This window comes from Mus caroli, unplaced genomic scaffold (assembly GCF_978045245.1).
Source record: "Mus caroli unplaced genomic scaffold, Mus_caroli_1 scaffold_4, whole genome shotgun sequence".
NCBI lineage: Eukaryota > Metazoa > Chordata > Mammalia > Rodentia > Muridae > Mus > Mus caroli.
The window spans coordinates 77,049,147-77,065,493 of NW_028227259.1; the positions used below are offsets into that span (position 1 = coordinate 77,049,147).

The following is a 16,347-nucleotide window of genomic DNA, read 5'->3' on the forward strand; positions in this document are numbered from 1 at the left end:
AGTGCCAGGAAAGCCAGGGCTACATAGAGAGACCTTGTCTCAAAAACACAAAAAACAAAATAATGAAAGCAGAGCCTTGAAAGTCATAAAGATTTGATCAAAAAACCACTGAACAGACAGAAAACTGAACAACCAAAGTAAAACAAAACAAAAAAAACCACTCATACTCATAGCAACAGACACAACCTCTCATACAGGGCTCAGTACTCGAAAGGATCATCCTAAGGAATCTGTGTCCACTCTCATTTGTACCTTCCAAAAAATTAAATATATATATATATATACATACATACACACACTATATACATATATCATATATAACATCATAGACACATCACATTTACATCAGGGCTGGAGAGATGGCACTCTGGTTAAGAGCATTTGTTGCTCATACAGAAATCACCGGTACCTCCAGCTCCAGAGGATCTGGCACAATCCTTTGGCCTCTGAAGGCACCTACAACATATCTCTCTCACACGCATTTTTATAAAGTAACTCTATAACTATCAAATATAGGAAACGGCCCACTAGCAGGAATGGCAACAAGTGTTAGCAGGAGGCCCTGGAAACACGGCCTGTAGGACGACCCAACAGTCTGTGAATAACCCTGGTCTCTACAACATGAGATTTAGACAGACCTCAATACCGCTTGTAGCTGGTTAAGTTCCCAAGAGGAAGCTTTTCAGAGATGATAGCTACTTCTTTCTTGGCTGTGAACACAGCCCATTAGGACCAACAATCACTTGTCATTCATATGTGGTAAGTCTTTCCATTCCTCCACTGTAGCTATCTTCAGAGGGCTCCTGACTCCCTTTAAAGGAGCCATGGCTTCCATTTAAACTATGAATCCCAAAGCTACAAAGACCTGGAGTTCAGTCTTCTCACAACACAGAGACATTCCAATTCTTCAATGTGGAAGAGGTGTAGGGGTATGAATGTGCATTCCTATGTCAAAGACACAGTATCCCAGCAATTACACACAAGAGCATCTACCTGCAGGCCCTCTCTGCTTAATGTGTAATTCAGACAGAATTCTGAAAAGTATATACGTTAAATATAATTCTCCATCACAAAACAGCTTATAATAGCTTTGCTATTTTCAATCATTTTGATACTTAACACTGGGCACTTTTATTCTTTAATTTTCAGAAGAGAACCCATAAATTATTCATAACTTCTGCTTTCTATAGCTGTAGCTGAGCTCAGAGAATCTTTTTTTTCTTGACTTCTATAAAGTAAATAAACAAAAGACTAATACAGACCTTGTAGAGTTGCTTTTGAAAAAATTGTGACAATGCATCTTAAAATAAAACTGTGGCAGGGAATGCTGGACTTGTTTTTGGTTGGGTTTTTTTCTTTCAAAGTGACACACACAATAAAACGTATTTGGAGGACAAATGCTTGTTAAAAGCAAATAAACAAAAAACCCAACCAAGCAGCACACACATGCATGAATGCACCAGTCCAGAGCTGGGGCATAGCTCAGTGGTCAAGTCCTGGCATGCACCTTGCATTAGGCTAACCCTCAGCATCAAAATAAGAAAACAGTCTTAGTCGGAGGCTGGAAACAAATCAGATAGAGACACAAGGCATAGAGACAGGAACATTTCAAGCAACCATGAACCACCTTCAGGATAGTGTCCCTATAAAATTACGTTTTTATACAAAGCATCATTCACACAGTTGTGGTGATGCTAGAAGATATAGTACTGTCAGTTACAAGAAAGTATAGTGCATGCAATTATGCACAGTACCTGATTCTTGACGATCACAGTAAGCACTGTTAATGGTTTAATTTACTCTTGTAATAATTTTTAAAATTTATTTGATATTTTCTTCATTTATATTCCAAATGCTATCCCAAAACTCCGTTATACCCTCCCCCAGCCCTGCTCCCCTACCCACTCAGTCCCACTTCTTGGCCCTGGCATTCCCCTGTACTGGGGCATATAAAGTTTGCTAGACCAAGGGGCCTCTCTTCCCAATGATGGTCAACTAGGCCATCTTCTGCTACATATGCAGCTAGAGACACGAGCTCTGGGGGTACTGGTTAGTTCATATTGTTGTTCCACCTATAGGGTTGCAGACCCCTTCAGCTCATTGGGTGCTTTCTCTAGTTCCTCCATTGGGGGCCCTGTGTTCCATCCTATAGATGACTGTGAGCATCCACTTCTGTTTTGGCCAGGCACTGGTAAAGCCTCACACAAGACAGCTATATCAGGGTCCTTTCATCAAAATATTGCTGGCGTATGCAATAGTGTCTGGGTTTAGTGGCTGATTATGGGATGGATCCCCCGGTGGGGTAGTCTCTGGATGGTCCATCCTTTCGTCTTGGCTCCAAACTTTGTCTCTGCAACTCCTTCCATGGATAATTTATTCCCTATTCTAGGAAGGAATGAAGCATCCACCCGTTGGTCTTCCTTCTTGATTTTCTTGTGTTTTGTAAGTTGTATCTTGGGTATTCTACATTTCTGGGCTAATATCCACTTATCAGTGAGTGCATATCAAGTGATTTCTTTTGTGATTGGGTTACCTCACTCAGGATGATATCCTCCAGATGCATCCATTTGCCCAAGAAGTTCATGAATTCATTGTTTTTAATAGCTGAGTACTACTCCATTGTATAAATGTACCATATTTTCTGTATCCATTCCTCTATTGAGGGACATCTGGGTTCTTTCCAGCTTCTGGCTATTATAAATAAGGCTGCTATGAACATAGTGGAGTATGTGTCCTTATTACCAGTTGGAACATCTTTTGGGTATATGCCCAGGAGAGGTATTGCTGGATCTACAGGTAGTACTATGTCCAGTTTTCTGAGGAACCGCCAGACTGATTTCCAGAGTGGTTGTACCAGCTTGCAATCCCTCCAGCAATGAAGGGATTCTCCACATACTAGCCAGCATCTGCTGTCATCTGAATTTTTGATCTTAGCCATTCTGACTGTTGTGAGGTGGAATCTCAGGGTTGTTTTGAATTGCATTTACCTGATGATTAAGGATGTTGAACATTTTTTTCAAATGCTTCTCAGCCCTTCAGTATTTCTCAGGTGAGAATTCTTTGTTTAGCTTTGTACCCCATTTTTAGTGGGGTTATTTCAATTTTTGGAGTCCAGCTTCTTGAACTCTTTGTATATATTGGATATTAGTCCCCTACCAGATTTAAGATTGGTAAAAATCCTTTCCTAATCTGTTGGTGGCCTTTTTGTCTTATTGACAGTATCTTTTGCCCTACAGAAACTTTGCAATTTTATGAGGTCCCATTTGTCCATTCTTGATCTTACAGCACAGGCCATTGCTGTTCTGTTTAGGAATTTTTCACCTGTGCCCATATCTTTGAGGGTTTTCCCCCACTTTCTCCTCTATATATTTCAGTATCTCTGGTTTTATGTGGAGTTCTTTGATCCACTTAGACTTGAGCTTTATACAAGGATATAGGAATGGATCAATTCACATTCTACATGATAACCGCCAGTTGTGCCAGCACCATTTGTTGAAAATGCTGTCTTTTTTCCACTGGATGGTTTTAGCTCCCTTGTCAAAGATCAAGTGACCATAGGTGTGTGGGTTCATTTCTGGGTCTTCAATTCTATTCCATCGATCTACCTGTCTGTCACTGTACCAGTACCATGCAGTTTTTATCACAATTGCTCTCTAGTACAGCTTGAGGTCAGGCATGGTGATTCCACCAGAGGTTTTTTTTTTATTGTTGAGAATAGTTTTTGTTATCCTAGGTTTTTTGTTATTCCACAGGAATTTGCAAATTGCCCTTTCTTACTCAGTGAAGAATTGAGTTGGAATTTTTATGGGGATTGCACTGAATCTGTAGATTGCTTTTGGCAGGATAGCGATTTTTACTACATTAATCCTACCAATCCATGAGCATGGGAGATCTTTCCATCTTCTGAGGTTTTCTTCAATTTCTTTCTTCAGAGACTTGAAGTTCTTGTCATACAGATCTTTCACTTCCTTAGTTAGAGTCACACCAAGGTATTTTATATTATTTGTGACTATTGAGAAGGGTATTGTTTCCCTAATTTCTTTCTCAGCCTGTTTATCCTTTGTGTAGTGAAAGGCCACTGATTTGAGTTAATTTTATATCCAGCTACTGAACTGAAGCTGTTTATCAGGTTTAGGAGTTCTCTGGTGGAATTTTTAGGGTTACTTACATATACTATCATATCATCTGCAAATATCACTATATTTTGACTTCATTCTTTCCAATTTGTATCCCCTTTTGTCGTCGAATTGCTCTGGCTAGGACTTCAAGTACTATATTGAATATGTAGGGAGAAAGTGTGCAGCCTTATCTAGTCCCCGATTATAGTGGGATTGCTTCCAACTTCTCTCCATTTAGTTTGATGTTGGCTACTGGTTTGCTGTATATTGCTTTTATTATGTTTAGGTATGGGCCTTGAATTCCTGATCTTTCCATGACTTTTAACATGAAGGGGTGTTGGATTTTGTCAAATGATTTCTCAGCATCTAATGAGATGATCATGTAATTTGTTTTTGTCTTTGAGTTTGTTTATATAGTGGATTACGTTGATGGATTTCCGTATATTAAACCATCCCTGGGATTAAGCCTACTTGGTCATGATGGATGATCATTTTGATGGGTTCTTGGATTCGGTTTGCAAGGATTTTATTGAGTATTTTCGCACCAATATTCATAAGGGAAATTGGTCTGAAGTTTTCTTTCTTTGTTGGATCTTTGTGTGATTTAGGTATCAGAATAATTGTGGCTTCATAGAATGAATTGGTTAGAGTACCTTCTGTTATATTTTGTGAAATAGTTTGAGAAGACTTGGAGTTAGGTCTTCTTTGAAGGTCTGATAGAACTCTGCACTAAACCCATATGGTCCTGGGCTTTTTGTGGTTGGGAGACTATTGATGACTGCTTCTATTTCTTTAGGGGAGATGGAAGTGTTAAGATTGTTAATCTGATCCTGATTTAACTTTGGTACCTGGTAGCTGTCTAGGAAGTTGTCCAGGTTTTCCAGTTTTGTTGAGTATAGCCTTTTGTAGTAGCATCTGATAATGTTTTGGATTTCCTCGGATCTGTTGTTATGTCTCCTTTTTCATTTCTGACTTTGTTAATTAGGATGGTTTCCCTGTGCCCTCTAGTGAGTCTGGCTAAGGGTTTATCTATCTTGTTGATTATTCTCAAAGAACCAGCTCCTGGTTTGGCTGATTCTTTGAATAGTTCTTTTTGTTTCCACTTGGTTGATTTCAGTCCTAAGTTTATTTCCTGCCTTATACTTCTCTTGGGTGAATTTGCTTCCTTCCATTCTAGAGCTTCTACGTGTACTGTCAGACTGGTAGTGTATGCTCTCTCTAGTTTCTTTTCGGAGGCACTCAGTGCTATGAGTTTTCCTCTTAGGACTGCTTTCATTGTGTCCCATAAGTTTGGGTATGTTGTGGCTTCTTTTTCATTAAACTCTAAAAAGTCTTTAATTTCTTTTTTTATTTCTTCCTTGACCAAGGTATCATTGAATATTGTTCAGTTTCCACGTGAATGTTGGCTTTCTATTATTTATGCTGTTATTGAAGATCAGCCTTAGTCTGTGGTAATCTGATAGGATGCATGGGATAATTTCAATATTTTTGTATCTGTTGAGGCCTGTTTTGTGACCAATTATATGGTCAGTTTTGGAGGAGGTACCATGAGGTGCTGAGAAAAAGGTATATCCTTTTGTTTTAGGATAAAATGTTCTGTAGATATCTGTTAAATCCATTTGTTTCATAACTTCTCTTAGTGTCCATGTGTCTCTGCTTATTTTCTGTTTCCAGGATCTGTCCATTGGTGAGAGTGGGGTGTTGAAGTCTCCCACTAATATTGTGTGAGGTGCAATGTGTGCTCTGAGCTTTACTAAAGTTTCTTTAATGAATGTGCCTGCCCTTGCATTTGGAGCATAGATATTTAGAATTGAGAGTTCACCTTGGTAGATTTTACCTTTGATGAGTATGAAGTGCCCCTCCTTGTCTTTTTTGATAACTTTGGGTTGAAAGTCAATTTTATTTGATATTAGAATGGCTACTCCAGCTTGTTTCTTTGAACCATTTGCTTGGAAAATTATTTTCCAGCCTTTTACTCTGAGATAGGGTCTGTCTTTATCCATGAGGTAGGTTTCCTGTAAGCAGCAAAATGTTGGGTCCTGTTTGTGTAGCCAGTCTGTTAGTCTATGTCTTTTTATTGGGGAATTGAGTCCATTTATATTAAGAGAAATCAAAGAAAAGGAATTGTTGCTTCCTGTCATTTTTGTTGTTAAGGTTGGGAATCTGTTCTTGTGGCTGTCTTCTTCTAGTTTTGTTAAAGGATTATTTTCTTGCTTTTTCTAGGGTGTAGTTTTCATCCTTGTATTGGTGTTTTCCCTTTATTATCCTTTGAAGAGCTGGATACGTGGAAAGATATTGTGTGAATTTGGTTTTGTCATGGAATACTTTGGTTTCTCCATCTATGGTAATTGAGAGTTTTGCTGGGTATAGTAGCCTGGGCTGGCAATTGTGTTCTCTTAGTGTCTGTATAACATCTGTCGAGGATCTTGTGGCTTTCATAGTCTCTGGTCAGAAGTCTGGAGAAATTCTAATAGGCCTGCCTTTATATGTTACTTGACCTTTTTCTCTTACTGCTTTTAATATTCTGTCTTTATTTAGTGCATTTGTTGTTCTGATTATTATGCGTCGGGAGGAATTTCTTTTCTGGTCCAGTCTATTTGGAGTTCTGTAGGCTTCTTGTATGCTCATGGGCATCTCTTTCTTTAGGTTTGGGAAGTTTTCTTCTATAGTTTTGTTGAAGATATTTGCTAGCCCTTTAAGTTGGAAATCTTTCTCATCTACTCCTATTATCCGTAGGTTTGGTCTTCTCATTGTGTCCTGGATTTCCTTAATGTTTTGAGTCAGGATCTTTTTGCATTTTCTTTGGTAGTTGTGTCCATGTTCCCCATGGAATCTTCTGCACCTGAGATTCTCCCTTCCATCTCTTGTATTCTGTTGCTGATGCTCACATCTATGGTTCCTGATTTCTTTCCTAGGGTTTCTATCTCCAGAGTTGTCTCCCTTTGGGTTTTCTTCATTGTTTCTACTTCCATTTTTAGATCTTGGATGGTTTTGATCAATTCCATCACCTGTTTGGTTTTGTTTTCCTGTAATTATTTAAGGGATTTTTGTGTTTCTTCTACCTGTTTAGCAGTGTTTGCCTGTAGTTCTTTAAGGACTTCTACCTGTTTAGCAGTGTTCTCCTGTAATTCCTTGAGGAATTTTTGTGTTTCCTCTTTAAGGGCTTCTACTTGTTTAGCAGTATTCTCCTGTAATTCCTTGAGGGATTTTTGTGCTTCCTCTTTAAGGGCTTCTACCTGTTTAGCAGTGTTCTCCTGTATTTCTTTAAGTGAGTTATTAATGCCCTTCTTAAAATCTTCTATCATCATCATGTGACATGATTTTAAATCTACGTCTTGCTTTTCAGGTGTGTTGGGGTATCCAGGACTCGTGGTGGGTATACTGGGTCTGATGATGCCCAGTGTTCTTGGTTTCTGTTAGTAAGATTCTTAAGTTTGCCTTTGGCCATCTGGAAATCTCTGGTGTTAATGATCAAGCTGTCTCTGGTTGGAGCTTGATCCTCCTGTGATTCTGTTAGCCTCTGTCAGGACTCCTGGGAGTCCAACTCTCACCTGAGTTCCAGTGGTCAGAGCACTCTATGCAGGTAAGCTCTTCTCTTGCAGAGCAGGTATCCAGCAGTCTGGGGCTCTGATCCACCTCCTGAGTTCTGGGGTCAGAACCCTTCCTGTTGGCCAACTCTTCTCTGGCAAGGAATGTGCCCAGGGGTCTGGGTCTCAGCTCCGCCTCCTGGCTAAGGATGAAGGCCTAAGGGGACCCTGACCAAGAAGCTCTGTTACTTCTATCGCCCAAGTGCTCTCAGGTGATCAGGAGTTCCTGGATGTACTAGGGGTCCTGCAGCATGGAGAGTCCTCTGGTGTCCTAGACACCCTCGACCGGGTTCACACAGAAGATTGGGGGGACTGGCCCCGACCAGAATGGATCTCAGCCTCTGGTCAGGTGGTGTTCCTTTGTCCCTGTTCCTGCAGGCACAAGACCCTTTGCCATTCTTTGGAGTTGATGTTGCATTCTACTCACCCAAGATCCCAAGGTGATCCCGAGGTCCTGATGCATGAAGAGCACTCTGGACCCCTTAGTGGCCTCCGCTGGGCTCTGAAGGAAGATGGCAGGGCACTTTTATAATAATTTACTTTTATTTTTTAGACTATATGCCTTGTTTTTTATTTATTCTGGGTGAGAGTGTGCACACACGTGTGTTATGGCACTTATGTGGAGGACAGAGGTCAGAGGATATTTCAGCCTGCAAAAATCCATTCTTCACCTTGACCGTAAGGGATCTATAAGGTTGTCAGGCTTGGTAGCAAGCATCTTTCCCATCTCTCTTTTCTGTCTCTCGGCGCCTCCTTCTTACAATATCTTCTTAACACAATGTCTATGCTTTAAATATTCAACAAGAATGTTCATGTTGTTTGGCTTGACAGTCTCTAAGTCCATAGCTCACCCTATCCCCAGATCCTTCTCTGGATGTGCAAATGCAGCATTCGCCACCATTCATTCATGCATACATGCATTCACTCATTTGGTTTTTCATCCAGTATCTCAAGTTCTAGCTACTATTCCAGGTAACAGGTCCTAGTATGAATAAAACTGACAAATACCTCTACTATAGGATCTCTCTACCAGAGAATTCTCTCTCTATCTCTCTAGTAGAGAAACAGACAACTATCCTAGAAAGAGACATGCTGAAGAAGGAAAATACAAGTAAGACAGCAGATACAAAGTACTAAGCCAGACAGCAAAGGGCTGGCTGGAAATGAGGAAAATCTTAAGGCACGGGTATGAAGAAAGAAGGGTCCAGGAGCAGAGACCACAGAAGCCAAGCACTTGAGGCAGGACACCGCACAGCCTATGCAAAGAACAGTAAGAAAGCCAGTGCAGCTGGAAAGGGGCAGAGAGGAGGCCAGAAAGCGAGGACCTACAAAGCCAGGTAGCTCCGAAATCCACTGCAAGTCCTTGGCTTTCACTGGGAAGAAGAGGAAAAACAGGCACAAAAGGAAGAAAAGGAGTGATGGGCACAATACCAGAATACTCAGCAACTCTGGACCAGAATCAGGTGGAGTGCATAAAGCTGGAAAATCAGGGAAAGGTTGCTGAAGATGCTAAAAGACTAAGAGATGAGAAAGAGTGGGGCTTGGAGCCAAAATCAGAAACCCACTTCAATAAAAACAGGATTCTGCCTCTTTATTGCCAAAAATATTTCACATAATCCAGGGAAGGGTGGACAGAGACAGCAAGGCCATGCTGTAATGTATGTATGTTCTCGATTTCTCATTTGCATTGGCAGGAACTTCAATGGCTATAATTGCAAACAGCCTATTATGAAAATTGTATTACCAATAAATTTTTATTATAAAGACTCGTGTCATACTTAGAAACTTGATTTCTAAATACCATCCCATTGCAGGCCCATTTGCTGCCAAGTGCCCATCTGTTCTGCATTTCATCCTCACTCCCCCTCCATTGAGAAGCTTCTGGAGAGCTGTCAGAGGGAGGAGAGGCTATTGCTACTGTGATGGACATATGGTGCATGCTAGGAAAACTGTGGCTTATCTCAATTCCTCCTTTGTGGACAAGATAACCTCTTCACTTGTCCAAGCAGTTGAAACAAAGCTCCCATTGTTCTCCCAGTATTGCTTATAATGTTCTAAGTGTGCATCTCTGCACGGATCTTTACAATGCATTCCCACTGTCATCTCTTCTCCAGCCCTGCCCTCACTAAAGGGTTCTACTTTAGGCTGGAGAGATGGCTCAGCACTGACTGCTCTTCCAGAGGTCCTGAGTTCAATTCCCAGCAACCACATGGTGGCTCACAACCATTTATTATGGGGTCTGATACCCTCTTCTGGTGTGTCTGAAGACAGCTATATCATACACATATTTATTAAATAAATAAATAAATAAATAAATAAGGGTCCTGCTTTATTCAGACCCCTCTAGAAGTCCTCTTTGACATTTGGGGTCACACTGCCACCTTTGGATAGCACTTAAAATCATTTATATAGTGCAATGAGAAGAAAGGGATGCCAGTGAAGACAAAGCCCATGTAAACAGACACAGCCTGAATATGTGTTCAGAGGTAGGGCTAAGTCACAGCAGAGGCTTAGGTAGAATGACTTTGTTTAAAATACAAGAGGAGGCTTGGAATTCATTTAGAGCAACACCCTCATTTTATAGATGAAATAATAAGGTACAGAAAATGTGTCAAGGTGCCTGAAGACAGTGATTCAATCTAGTTTAAACAAGAAGAAATACATTTTACCACATAATGTGAGACTCAACCCTGTGTGGAGATCCAAGGACTGCTCTTCCTCCCAACAGTCCTCGTCACAAACCTTCCTGCTGCAGTCATTTGAGGAGTCCTGGGAGTTAAGAGAGAGTGATAGAAAAGAAGCCAGGGTTTAACTTGAGTCCCTTTTAGAAAATGAAGACCTACCTAAGCAGGAAGGTCTTACCCATTTCTTAAGTTGATCTCTGGTGAGAAAAAAGGCATTTCAGGATGGGCCAGGTTAAAGCCCTGAACTAAGCCTAATATAGAATAAATGCTAGAGAGTCCAGACTAATGACGCAGGCCACAATCGTTATGGATCTGAGGCTGCTCTCAATCCTCTATCTGTCCTGCCACATGTGTAAGGGTTCGCATGTTTTCATGTACTCCAATCAACTCAACTCCTCTCATTTTACAACCTTTTCTCAGGGCATACTTGCCCTTTCTCAAAGTACTTCAGGCTTCTACAAAAGAAGCATGGGGCAACTGTAAGCATTGACTTAGAGCCAGACCTTCACCACTCCACTGCCCATTATGCCTTAAGGTGCAGGACAAATTCACTTGGGATTAGAATGGGGAATGATGGAATCTATCTCACAGATTTGAGAGCCATTAAATCAGTTAACATATGTGAAGTGTTCATACCCTACCTGATAAGTCCTCTCTTAAGTGTGTTCTCTGAGGAGGGCATCTCCTATCTTGTCTCTTCTTTTAATACAAACTCCAGTTGTCTATAGAGAACAACCTCCCTGCCATCCCACATGATCTCAGCATAGTTCTTAGTATGAACAGCTCCCAATCCACACTGGGCAAATGGGAGACAAATGCCAAGATAGGCCCATCTCACCAGTTTCTGGAATCTAAAGCTTAAGCAGAACAATTAAAAGACAGAAAGCAGTTAAAACCCAGTCTCACTGGTACTATCGCCTTTTAGAGGCTTCTCCTGAGCTTTTGCTCCCTAGACTCCAACTATTTGCACTTTCAAAACTTTAATCAACATTCTTCCTTTGATTTGCTTAGCTGTTAAACACCTTTAACAACCACCTCTTTTTCTGAAATAGGACAATAATTTTTCAGTTCTTCTATAAAAATTATGATGGACAAACAGGACTCCTTGGAATAAACAATGAAGTGGCTTTATTTTGGTGTCTTCTTTAGTCCCCAAATCTGGTCAGAGCTCTTCTCTGGGCCCCGTATGGGCAGTATAGAAGGGAAGATAGTAGCTCTGAAATCAGACATACTGGTCGATTTTCTAGCTCTACATCTATGTAATTTACTGCCTCATTACTTCAGTTACTGTACCTGAAAAATGAGGTAATCTCCCTCATTGATTCACTGATTCAAAATGACTCCCCTTGGGCACCAGCTTGACACAATGGAAAATGGGAAATGTTAAGAGAGCTGATGGCAGAGGTGCCTGAAGGATGTCTCTCTTCCTCACGGCCATGGCATCAGGACCTGAGAATCTTGCTTCCACACCCTTTTCATTAGACACCACTTCCAATCTTCTAGACACAATCAACCCAAGGCACATGCTTCCATGGGATAAACATCTCTGCAGGAATGACCATCAGTGGAAGCTCAGGACATGCCTATGCTTTTCTATTCTGTATAACTTAGAACATCAAGATTGCCACAACAAAAGTGTTCCATGAAGACAGGAATGCTGGTTTATCTTCTACCATGCCCTCATATTTCTTAGCTCACAGAAAGACCTTACCTGTTAGCCTCTGAAGACCCTTCAATCACAAGGACCTTGGGAAGAGCTTCAAGCTCTTCACTAGTTCCTCGTTGGTTCTATAGGCACAGGGAAAAGACAAAGTCCCAATCTTTGCATTTTCTTCCCACCCTAGGCACCAGAAAAATGGCTGAAAACTTCAGATGCTACAAATTAATTCCAAAACGATTGGAAATTCCAACTCTATCAATTACCATTTAGATTTTAAACTATAATGCCTGTCTTGTTTTAAAATACAGAATAGATAAAATAAATACTTTCATTTTATTACTAATATATTCTTTAAAAAAAAAAAAAAAGCAATAGCAGGGGTTGGAGAACTGGTTTAGTTGGTTGAAAGCACTGACTGCTTTTGCAAAGGACCCTAGTTTGGTTCCAGCACCCATATGGCAGCTCAGAACTTAACTCCAGTGTGAACAGATCTGACACCTTCTAAACTCCATGGGAATCAGGCATGGTACACATTCATTCATTCAGGCAAAACACTCACTCATACATACATACATACATACATACAGCCGGACAGTGGTGGCTCATGCCTTTAATCCCAGCACTTGGGAGGCAGAGGCAGGCAGATTTCTGAGTTCGAGGCCAGGCTGGTCTACAGAGTGAGTTCCAAGACAGTCAGGGCTACATAGAGAAACCCTATCTCAAAAAAAAAAAAAAATACATACATACATATATACATGTAAAAATATGATAATTCTCCTAAGAATTGTTGATAAAAGGCAAAGTTGAAAGGTATGATGCTTTTATTGTCATGTCAAAAAAAAGTTCTTTTTGTTTCTGAAACATGATATAACTTAAAGTATATATGGTCTTTGATTTCTTGAAGGGTGTGAAAAGAAAGTATACCTAGAAACAAAAATATCACCCAGTGATGCCCAAGGCATAGTTTTAAAATACAAAGTATGGTACTGACTCAAAGCTATGTGGGTTGCAGTTAGTCATCTGAGAAAGCCAAGAATGAAGAGAAACTGGAATCCCAGACTGAATTCCTATAAAACTATCTATCAAATGGAGATCCATAAACAGACTCACTTCTCTGAAACTGCTAAAAGCTTGTTAAATATGATGGCAGTCCTATACAATGCCATACTCATTGGCTTATTATGCTTAGTAGGTATGATTATTTATGTATTTAGATATGTAAATATTATCCATTATGAATTTTTCTACTGGAGTAGTGTCTCAGTCATTCTTTCTTTCTTCTTTTAAAAATCGGATCTCCCTTCCAGTCTGGACCAGCGCCCTGAGCAGACCTCTGAAGCCAGTCCCACAACACCCAGAGGAAGCTCCACTCCCAGGTGCTCTAACATGCCCAGGTATCACAGGATAAGAGGTGAGGAGAACACAACATCTGTCCCAACACTGGAAGTAACTGGGACCAGTGGGATCCAGGCATCCAGGAACTCCATCCAACCAGTGACACAAGTACCTTCCGGTCTAGGCCAGTGCCCTGAGCAGACCTTGGGCCCGAACTCCACAGCCAGTCCCACAAAACCCAGAAGAAGCTCCACTCCCAAGTGCTCTAACACACCCAGGATCACAGGATCACAGGATCACAGGAGCTTGGTCACACCAGGGTCTCAGTCACCAGGATCTCAGGATATGAGAGGCAGCTTGACTTCCAGGAGCTCTGACACACACAGATATCAGGATCACAGAGACAGCTGAACTCTAAGAAGTTCTGATACATCCAGGATCACAGGAAGGACAGGCTTCAGTCAGATATATCAAGGGCAGGTAGCACTAGAGATAATCAGATGGCAGGAGGCAATCATAAGAACATAAGCAACAGAAACCAAGGTTACTTGGTATCATCAGAACCCAATTCTAATTCTCCCACCATAGCAAGTCCTGGATACACCATCACACCAGAAAAGCAAAATTCGGATCTAAAATCACTTCTCCTGACAATGATAGGAGACATTAAGAAGGACATAAGTAACTCCCTTAAAGAAATGCAGGAGAACACAGATAAACGGCTAGAAGTCCTTAAAGAGGAAACACAAAAAAAAATCCCTTACAGAATTACAGGAAAACACAATCAAACGGGCAAAGGAAATGAAAAAAAAACATCCAAAATCTAAAAATGGAAATAGAAACAATAAAGAAATCATTAAGGGAGACAACCCTGGAGTTAGAAAACCTAGGAAATATATCAGGAGTCATAGATGCAAGCATCACCAACAGAATACAAGAGATAGAAGAGAGAATCTCAGGGGGAGAAGATACTATTGAAAGCATTGACACAACAGTCAAAGAAAATGCAAAAAGCAAAAAGCTCCTAACCCAAAACATCTAGGAAATCAGGACACAATGAGAAGACAAAACCTAAAGATAATAGGTATAGAAGAGAGTGAAGATTCCCTTCTTAAAGGGCCAGTGAATATCTTCAACAAAATTATAGTAGAAAACTTCCCTAACCTAAAGAAAGAGATGTCCATGAACATACAAGAAGCCTACAGAACCCCAAATAGATTGGACCAGAAAAGAAATTACTCCTGTCACATAATAACCAAAACACCAAATGCACTAAACAAAGGAAGAATTTTAAAAGCAGTAAGGGAAAATGGTCAAGTAACATATAAAGGCAGAGCTATCAGAATTACACCAGATTTCTCACCAGAGACTATGAAAGCTAGAAGATCCTGGGCAGATATCATACAGACCCTAAGAGAACACAAATGCCAGTCCAGGCTACTATGCCCAGCAAAACTCTCAATTACCATAGATGGAGAAAACAAGATAATCCATGACAAAATCAAATTTACACAATTTTTCCCATAAATCCAGCCCTACAAAGGATAATAGATGGAAAACACCAACACAAGGAGGGAAACTACACCCTAGAAAAGGCAAGAAAGTGGTCATTCAGCAAACATAAAAGAAGATAGCCACAGAAACATAATTCCACCTCTAACAACAAAAATAGCAGGAAGTAACAATCACTTTTCCTTAATATCTCTTATCAATGGACTCAATTCCCCAATAAAAAGACATAGACTAACAGACTGGCTATGTAAACAGGACCCAGCATTTTGCTGCATAAAGGAAACACCTCAGTGACAAAGACAGACACTACCTCAGAGTAAAAGGTTGGAAAATAATTTTCCAAGCAAATGGTCCCAAGAAACAAGCTGGAGTAGCCATTCTAATATCGAATAAAATCAACTTTCAACCAAAAGTTATCAAAAAGGATAAGGAAGGACACTTCATACTGGTCAAAGGAAAAACCTACCACGGTGAACTCTAAATTCTGAACATCTATGCTCTAAATGCAAGGGCACCTACATTCATAAAAGAAACTACTAAAACTCAAAACACACATAGAATCCCACACAATAATAGTGAGAGACTTCAAAGACTACAGCAAAGGACAGATCATGGAAACAGAAACTAAACAGAGACACGGTGAAACTAACAGAAGTTATGAACCAAATGAATCTAACAGATATTTATAGAACATTTCATCCTAAAGCAAAAGAATATATCTTCTTCTTAACACCTCATAGTACCTTTTCCAAAATTGACCATATAACTGGTCACAAAACAGGCCTCAACAGATACAAGAAGATCGAAATTATCCCATGCACCCTATCAGATCACCATGAACTAAGGCTGGTCTTAAATACCAACAAAAAAACAATGGAAAGCTCACATACACATGGAAGCTAAACAACACTCTCAATGATAATTTGATCAAGCAAGAAATAAAGAAAGAAATTAAAGGCTTTCTAGAATTTAATGAAAATGAAGAAACATCATACAAAAACTTATGGAACACAATGAAAGCAGTGATAAGAGGAAAACCCATAGCTCAAAGTGCCTCCAAAAAGAAACTGGAGAGAGCTTACACTAGCAGCTTGACAGCACACCTGAAAGCTCTAGATCAAAAAAGAAGCAAATACACCCAAGAGGAGTAGACCACAGGAAATAATCAAACTCAGGGCTGAAATCAACCAAATAGAAACAAAAAGAACTATACAAAAAAATCAACCAAACCAGGAGCTGGTTCTTTAAGAAGATCAACAAGATAGATAAACCCTTAGCCAGACTAACCAAAGGGCACAGAGACGGTATCCAAAATAATAAAATCAGAAATGAAAAGGGAGACATAACAAAAAAAATATGTCTTAAAATAAATATTCTGTCTGTCGAATATTAACAGTTGAAAATATTAAAATCATGTTGTACAAACATCATGGAAATATCACTGATAATTT

The 16,347-nt window shown here is 40.1% G+C and overlaps 1 protein-coding gene across 1 annotated transcript in view; it reads right to left on the reverse strand.

Annotated features, from left to right (window-relative positions):
- Scfd2 (sec1 family domain containing 2) overlaps positions 1 to 16,347 on the reverse strand; it is a 323,120-nt gene that overhangs the window by 294,260 nt on the left and 12,513 nt on the right. The gene's annotated exons all lie outside the window — the stretch shown is intronic.